Source organism: Pinus tabuliformis, chromosome 8 (genome assembly GCF_031772625.1).
Source record: "Pinus tabuliformis cultivar Carrire ecotype Pingquan chromosome 8, CPIR1, whole genome shotgun sequence".
NCBI lineage: Eukaryota > Viridiplantae > Streptophyta > Pinopsida > Pinales > Pinaceae > Pinus > Pinus tabuliformis.
The window spans coordinates 340177380-340187085 of NC_142294.1; the positions used below are offsets into that span (position 1 = coordinate 340177380).

The following is a 9706-nucleotide window of genomic DNA, read 5'->3' on the forward strand; positions in this document are numbered from 1 at the left end:
AATATTTTTAATTTTTTGTTTTGCAAGGGTGCATTTTCTTTGATTCAGTGATCATTTATCCAAGACTTGACATCTTTCTACCAACCTCAATAATGGGTCTCTCAAATAGGTGAAACATAAGGCCCATCTAACCACTCCTAGGCACATAAATACTATATTGAACCTACATTTTTTCACTTTCCTAGCTTAACCCGTTCTTAGGAGAGTTAAGGGGATTTTTCATATTTTATATGGCTAACATGACTATTGTCTAGGATTTTGAAGGGATTTTGCATAGATTTTGTGGAGATCCAACTAAGATATTTGTGGGGCTTTCTCCTCGCTACAAAAGAATCCCAAATCATTTGGCTCGGGATAGTAAATACTAGCACTTAATAACACTTTCCTAGCTTTCTTACAAATATTTTTCATATTTTATATGGTTAACATGACTATTGTCTAGGGTTTTGAAGGGATTATGGATACATTTTGAGGAGATCCAACTTGAGATATTTGTGGGCTTTCTCCTCATTACAAAAGAATCCCAACTTGTTTCACTGGGGATAGTAAATACTTGCACTTAATAACACTTTCCTAGCTTAATGAGTTCTTGGGAGAGTTAAAGAGAATTTTCATACTTTATATGCCTAACATGACTATTATATAGGATTTTGGAGGGATTTTTCATAGATTTTGAGGATATTCAACCCTAGATATTTGTGGGGATTTCTCCTTGCACCAAAAGAATCCCAACTTTTTTAGCTCAGGATAGTAAATGCTCTTTCTTCTTGCTATGTGGTGACCGAGGAAACAAGATCTATTTTTTAATGGATTTTAGTACCCACCCCTCAATAAGGTTTCCCCTACCCATTCGTATAAATAAGAGGCTCTAGTATCCTAGTAGTAGTAGAAGAAAAATATAGTGAAGCATGTGAATAATGGGAGCACTATAGATTTTATTTCAAGCAAGTTTTGTAACTCTATCATGTAGAATCAATATTTTTGTTAATGGAAGTAATATATGATTTATGAGCTTAGTTAGTCTTTCTTATAAGGGCTCTGAGCTTCCTTGCATTCTTAATTAGTATTGTTATATAAATTAAATGGTTGATAAATGTTGATAGACATATATTCATGATAAATATCAAAACAACTATTTCATAATATATCTCATATCATGATGGTTAAATAACAAACTACAAAAAATAATTGAATGATTACTTTATTTTTAATTATGAAAAAAAAAAATATATATATATATATATATATATATATATATATATATATATTAAAAAACATGTAACAAGATTCTTAATAATGGAGAGTCACCACATTTTTTTATGGAGATTTTTAACTTGTCTTGTAGATTTTGTTAAAATACCATGGTTTATCAATATAAAATGTCACGAAAAACATAGGTCATTATATATATATATATATATATATATATATATATAAGATAAATCTCAATATTTAATTTAAAACTATTACTAAAAATGTTTTAAAATATTTCATAAAAATTAAGTCTCTACTTTCCACTTAATAATTATAAATAATTAAATTAAAAACCCTTTCTTAATATTTTATATATATATATATATATATATATATATAATTTAAATTGTAAAAATTTCAATAAAAATTAACTTCAATGAAACTTTTGTCTATTTTCTTTCTTACTATATATATATATTTTAGAATTAAAAAAAAAAACCATTAAATTTTCATTTTCACTATCCAATTTTAAACTCACCCAACAATTAATCTCACTCCTCCAAGCTAAATTGATTCCACACAAAACCGACGCACTTCGCCATGATATACTTCAAAAATAGCTCAAATTATTCCAATCTTTTCATCCTTGAATCAAATCAAGGCATCCTAATCATTGCCTAATCGATTACAAGTGTCCACTGTGAAGGAAATTGAACATTCCACACAACAACTACGATTGTTTCCAAAGAATTATAATTAGCATTTGCATCAGATGTTACAAAGGAAACACAATACGCTGATAGCATATATGAAATAAGAGAATAGATAAAAAAAAAAAGTAATATGTTATGTAATGAACTATAGCCCAATTTGAATGACAACCCATTTTGGAAAATAAAAGTTCAATAAATTTTGTCATTACACAAATGTCGATATGAATACTAAAAAAATAGACAAATCTCGATGTGGGTATCGTTGAAAAACCAAGATCATATCTGAACAAATTGTGGATGAAACAATGGTTAAACAAATCCAGCCCTGGGAACGAATGAAAGAATAAAGTCTTTAGGATATCCAATATGCTTTTGTTGGGAGCAGCCGATAAAGAATACGAATGAGATAACAATTATACAAAGCTACCGACCAATGGGATATTTTCTCCATTCAATTTAGATATGTATACCGAGTATAAAATGCAGTGGTTCCAACTTATCTACCCATAGAAAAGGCATCTAAGCCAAGACCAGGCGGGGGAGAATAAATGTTGGTCTATCAGTTTCCCTTACCGCTAGATTATATAAGTGATCTAAACTGGATTCATGAAAAGAAAAGATCTAAAAAGTATGCATGATGGTGGTTCCGGTTGATCCTCAAATGGTGGTTCCATTCGATCCTCAAAAGCTCATATGAGAACTTGCCTCCTTGAGCTCTCGCACTACATAGTCACTAATATGCAGAAAAGGAAAAAAAAATCCCTGCGAGAGCTCTTGGTACCATGCATGCTAACACATGGAACGCATCACAATGTAACAAGCCCTGGAACTCTCTGAAAACTACTTTTATCTCAGTACGACTAAAACCTCTCTCTCAATATGAAGATAAGGAAGGAAAAGAGTTTAAATGAGTTTGTTAAATATTATTAATTATTAACTAAAACTATTTTTAATAACTATTAATTAACTATTAATTTGAGAGTTGACTATTAATTTGAGAGTTGACTATTGTTCAATCATCTAACATTAAATTTGAAGATGCAAAATGGTGCAATGTGACACCCAGTAAAGTCTTTCTCAGAGGGAAACATCTTACGGCGTAATTATTCATATGTGTTATCTAATAAAAATTCGATATCGATTTTAGATTCCATTGTAAAACCTTTATAACTATATTATATAAAAACTATTTTACATGTGGATGCATATATTAAATATATATTGTAGTAAAAATTGTTATAACTTTTTAGTAAGGTGACAAATATTATGTTAAAAGAATTAATTAATTTAAGAATAAAACTACAATACTAAATTGACGATATTATGTTAAAATAACTAATTAATTAAAGAATAAAACCACAAAGAATTAGTGAATAATCCTTTGCATAAGGAAAACATAGAATACTTATAGTATTCATGTAATTTAAATAACATATATATTCTCTCTAAGCAATTTACTCATTTAAATAACATATATATATTCTCTATATGAGTCTTGTAGACAATTTAGGAAGCAATTTAGGTATGAGTTACATGAAATTCAAAGTATGCATGTAGCTTTTTAGTTTTTTAGTTTTGTCTCATTATAATTTGGATATTTAATAAAGAAATTATATAACTAAATTTCTAAATTTCCAGATAAAATTGATCACAAACATTAAATCCTTGATCCAGAACAGTAAAGTGACTTTAGTCCTGATGAGAAAAATTCCCCAAATCTTCTATTCCTTACATGTACTTTTACCAATGCAATTGCTAGCTAACAAGTTTTATAAACACTTATACTCGATTTTTTTGAAAACAAAACCAGATTCCAATGATTTTTTTGATGTCGGATAAATTTGTCGCTCTGTAGACAACGCCCCGCCCTTTTTATTTTGTTGAGGTTGAGGAAGTGCACGGTTAGTATACATTAAATGAGTTCATTGTCCTCGCTGAGCGAGATTACATTAATTCCTTGGTTCCTATCGTGATGTTTTTGAATGGGTTACTGGTGTGGTTCTCAGTCATCTTCACAGTTTACATCGTCTGTCCAAATTTTACACAGAATTTTTCATTTTTCAATTTATTATTATTATTTTTTCATTGATATGTACATTAGTAAATTTCATTGATATTATTATTATTACTATTATTTCTTTGATATGTATAATTTGTGTAGCTAATTATATAAAATTTACATTAAAGTTTTAATCATATTTTTGATTTATAATTTTTATTTATATTAAAAATATATTTTTCTATTTTTAATTTTAAATTTTTAAAATATATTTTATTATTATTATTTAAAATCATCATAACTTTATATATTTTTAAAATTAAAAGAGATAAATTATTAATTTATGTAAATCTAAACGGAAAATAATAATACTAACCTCCACATCTTAAAATACAATGGCAATATAAAACATAGTTATATCTCATTCAAAAGCAACATCCATGTCCTAAATCAGACTGCACGGCGTTAAAAGATACCGCAGCACTGTGATGTCTTAAAATTTGGTTAAAATATGTTTCCCTCTAAAATATGCTCTGTTGTACTGTGATGAAATAATAAAAATAAAAACTAAATTATACTACCGTGCTGTACCTTGTGCTGTACCTTGAAGAATGAAAAAAACAAACAAACTAATAAATGGTCTGCCCGAAGGATGTGTTGAGAGAAAGATTATCCGGAATTAAAAACGAGAAAAGTAGGATTAAAGGCTGTATTTGGATGGTTGGATAAAGCATAGCTGGCATTTATAAAAGGTAGTGTAAGATTAGCAACCTCTATAAAAGATTTAAATGAGGTGTACACACGCTACAAGGCAATTGCATTACATGTTCCTCTCACATTGACAATTTAATATATTACCTCCAACTTCAAATGCGATGAAGGGTCTCGAGTCTCGACACTGTAGTCATTTAACTATTACATTGCTGGCCACGCTTTTCGGCACAGAGCTGACATCCCCGCCTCCCCCATCTCAACTTAAAAAGCAATCTCTGCCTTGCACTAGCATCGTCCCTCCGGCGGCTCTCGATTCCTTAAGGGCCTCCGCAATTAAGATGAAACTCAAATCATACTTGGATTTCTGCTCATATAAATACCATCTTCTGTCGGGTTCTAGTGCAAGTGTTTGGGTTCCTATCCACCTACTTGTTTTCTGTGATAATATCGTCTTTCTTCCACAGTTTGCCTCCATCTCGTACTGTTTTCATATATCCATCATGTCTAACTGTAAGAGAGTAACTCTTTTCGCTTTGCTTTTTACATCGCTTCATATGTTTTCTCTAAAACCTGCTTACTCTATCGCTACAATTTCTCAACGCCATCTGATGAACGACACCCATGTAGACAAGGATATCCCGGTATTGTTGAATAGCAGATCGTCTAGAAAACTGAAGAGTGTAGCCAGAGTTATAGTAGTTTCCAAGGAGGAAGGGAACGGCCATTTTACAACGGTCCAGGATGCCATCAATGCGATTCCAGCGAATAACATGCACTTGATCATAATTCAGGTCAAACCCGGCATTTATAAGTGAGCAACCAATGAACCCGCTGATTAGTTTCATGAGAGAATATGACTCTCACGATATAATTTTGTCAGAAGACTTATCCTTTCTGCATAGTTTTGATTCAACAATATATCTCTCCATTAAATTTTGTCTAGAAACGAGTCTTTTAGGATGAGAAACATAGTGTTGTGGCCTTCATGTGATCAGGGAGAAGGTGACGATTCCTGCAGACAAGCCATTTATAGTTTTGAGTGGCTCGGGTGCCAACAATACTGTCATCACTTGGAATGATAGTGCTAAATCAAGTGGAGGGACATTTTACAGCGCAACGGTGTGTATGCTTCAGATTTCATGGCCAGATATATCACAATCCAGGTATTTCGCTATTAAATCCTAGTATAATATATAATGTTCTATTAAAACTGGACATAAAGTACATATTTTTGTTGCAGAACTCTTATGGTCCGGGGGATCAAGCTGTGGCTCTGAGGATATCGGGAGATCGTTGTGCCTTTTACGGATGCAGATTTCTGGGGTATCAAGACACTGTGCTGGACGAGAGCGGGAGGCATTACTTTAGAAGCTGTTTCATTGAAGGTGCCGCCGACTTCATATGTGGTGATGGACAATCTGTCTATGAGGTAAACTCACTGACTGCAGATCATGCAAAATGTTTTCATTGTTTTATTTTGTCATGGTTTAGAGCTGATAAACGTTTCTGGTGGTTATGTACTCTTAGAAATGTCGTTTGCATACGATTCCTGAGCTAAATGGCGCAATTACAGCTCAAAGCAGATCCTCTCAGGGTATAAACACGGGCTTCACCTTTCTAAATTGTATCATTACCGGTCGTGGACTAATGTACCTCGGCAGGGCATGGGGACGTTACTCGAGAGTAGTATTCGCTTACACGTACATAGCTGACATTATCTTCCCAGAAGGATGGGATAATTGGAAGGATCCTTCCAGAGAATCGTAAGCTACTGTTATCCCAACAAAGCAAATCTAATGCTCACATCTATGCATGGACTATCAGAATCCCATTCTGACAACATAATTTCTCTTCTGTGTCTATGTGCAGAACTGTGTATTATGGGTTGTACAAATGTTCCGGACCTGGTGCAACTAATAAACGAAGAGTCTCATGGTCGCGTGAACTCAGTCACAGGGAGGCTGCACCGTTTTTAAGTAGCAGTTTCATTGATGGGCAGAATTGGATCAAAAATATGCCAACCCGCTGGTAGAGATCTACTAATTGTTGAAATCGTAATTTCAACGCTGCCTACGTACACATCCAAAACCGCCAGCATGAAACCACAAACCGCCCAGACGATATCGCACCACCTTCCATCGAAAAGCAGTTTCCGTATATTGGCCTCCGATGCGTTTTGGTGCAGGCACGTGGCTCTCGCCTGACGTAAGCAGCTCTGACATATCGGGAGCTATCGTTCACTCAAGTGAGGACTTCCGATATCTCTCTCCGCCGTCGGATTTACTCCATTGCTCTCCACAGTCGATCAACCAAAGTTGCTCCAAACCTGCATACGGCAAATATTAAATGTTGCGTGGAGTAATTTAAAAACTTGGTTGACCATCCCCTTCTTTAATGCATTTTAATGCATTGTCATAAGCTTAGGTGAATAAGTTAAGTTAAGTTTTTTTATATATATTTATACACTGCATGTATTAAATATGAACTAGTATGTAACAAGTTTTTTTTATGTTTTGAGTGTTGACTTTTTTTAATGTATGTATGGCACACGGGAGGCAATGAAAAATGTGTGTGTTCGCAGCAGCGAAAAAAAAGAATGAGAGATGTATGCACATCAGTGCGAAGAAATTACAATGAACAGGTTGTAATGTTTTTTTTGGGTGGCATTTTGTAAAACAGAGGATTAAGAAAAACCATGTGTGGTTTTGCACATCAGTGCATAAAGAAAATGGTGGAGCGAGTTTTGTAAGTCTGTGTAAGTTTTGTTTTTATAGCAGTATGTAAAATTGTTTTACACCAGTGAATGTAAATGGAGGTTTTACAACAGTAAATGTTAATGGGAATTTTTCCAGCAGTGTAAATTCTCATAAGGATACAGAGCAAATGTTTTTTTGTTTTAATGAATAGAAATATTTTATGGTGGTGAAATCCTCTGTTCCTCAGTGGAATTTTTTTTTAAGTCTTCCTTTGCACAAGAGGATCCTGTGGAGGTAAAACAGAGCATTGCCTCTATGTGTTTGAATGTATGGTTTTTGGTATTTTTCTCCATTTAAAAATTCCCAGCAATGGTATCAGAGCAGGACCAGGCTCTTTAAAGAAGTTAAAGAAGCTGAAGGGAGAAGGTTTGTAGCTGCAGCAAAACTTCTCAGGCAAACATAAGACTCAGACATCAAAGGATTCATGTATTTCAAAAGTTTTTTTTGTGTTGCTGAAGAGACAGTCAGTTTTTAAATACACAGTCAAGGAATGGCTAGCACAAGCACTGGTATGGGTATGTTTAACACCCAGCTCCCACAGTTTAATGGGAAGAACTATGACTACTGGTCAATAACTATGAGAGCCCTGTTTGCCTCTCAAGATTTATGGGAAATAGTTGAAGATGGTTTTGAAGAACCAGCAGATGAAACTGAGTTCAATGCATTAACTCAGGGAGAGAGAGATCTCCTGAAGAGCAATAGGAAGAAGGATGCGAAGGCCATTTTATTGTTGCATCTAGCAGTAGACCAGAGTATATTTCCAAGGATAGCAGCAACTAAAACATCAAATGAAGCATGGCAAACCCTCAAGACAGCCTATCAAGGCATGGAGAGAGTGAAGACAGCGAAACTACAATTGCTGAGAAAGGATTTTGAGAACTTGAAAATGAAGGAGTCAGACAACATTGAATCATTCTTCACTCATGTGATTGGTGTAATCACACAAATGAGAATTCATGGAGAAACCATTGAAGATAGAAGGATAGTGGAGAAAATATTGAGGGTCTTACCCTCAAGGTTTGATGCCATAGTCACCACCATTGAAGAGACAAAGGATCTCTCAAACTATTCAGTTGATGAGCTACATGCATCACTGATAACACATGAGCAGAGGTTGAGTAGGAATGAAAACTCATCTCTTGAGGAAGCCTTCAAGACCCAGATGTCCTTTGGAAGAGGAAGAGGTCAAGGAAGAGGAAACCGAAGAGGAAGAGGCAGAAGCCAGAACATAGGTGGAAGGAACAGTCCATCAAATGCACAAGGAAGAGGCAGCGATCCAAATCAGAACCAAGGTCAGGGCAGCAGCCAACAAGGAGGACAACATCATGCTCAAGGACAAAGGTATGATAAATCTAACGTTCAATGCTATTACTGCAAAAAGTATGGACATTATGCAAGTGATTTTAGAAAGAAACAACATGATATGAACAGCAGACAAAATGCAAATGTTACAAGAGAAAACAACAGTCAAGAAAATGTCCTGTTAGCTTGTAACATGGCTGAAACACATAGTGAGGACATATGGTTTTTAGACTCAGGTTGCAACAACCATATGACAGGGAATATAGCCCTCTTTTCAGCCTTAAATCAGAATTTGAAATCAGAGGTCACACTAGGAACTGATAGTAAAGTGTCTGTTATGGGAAAAGGGGAGGTAAAAATATTTACAAAACAAGGAGAAAGGAAAACCATAGCAGATGTCTACTATGTCCCCGGAATGAGATGTAACCTCTTGAGTGTTGGACAACTTGTCCAAAAGGGTTACAATGTTTACTTTATAAATGATGTGTGCACCATCATGGATATACCACCCAGCAAACGATGCATTGCTGAAGTGAAGATGACAAGGAACAGGATGTTCCCTCTCCGGATCAGGGCAGACATGAAGAACAAAAGGGAAATGGCAGCAGTCACCCAAGAGGCCTTCCAAAGCGTGCCAAAGGATGAAAATTGGTTATGGAACTTGAGATTCGGGAATCTAAATTTTGGAGGTCTAAACCTATTAAGCAGAAAAGGAATGGTAAGAGGATTACCATTGATAGAGAAACCGGACAGTCTATGTGAAGGCTGCATTTTGGGAAAACAACACAGAGAAAGTTTTCCATCAGGGAAAAGCATAAGGGCAAAGACACCCTTAGAGGTTATCCACTCAGATTTGTGCGGACCAATGCAAGCTCCATCATTAGCTGGCAGCCTATATTTCTTGACATTCATTGATGATTTTACAAGAAAGACTTGGATATATTTCCTCAAGACCAAAAGTGAAGTCTTTGAGAAATTCCAAAATTTCAAAGCACTTGTGGAGAACCAAAGCGGGCTGCACATAAAAG

At 34.6% G+C, this 9706-nt stretch overlaps 1 pseudogene; it reads left to right on the forward strand.

Moving 5' to 3' along the window:
* Positions 1-4781: 4781 nt before the first annotated feature.
* LOC149235525 (putative pectinesterase 11) lies at positions 4782-6652 on the forward strand (annotated as a pseudogene).
* Positions 6653-9706: the final 3054 nt, after the last annotated feature.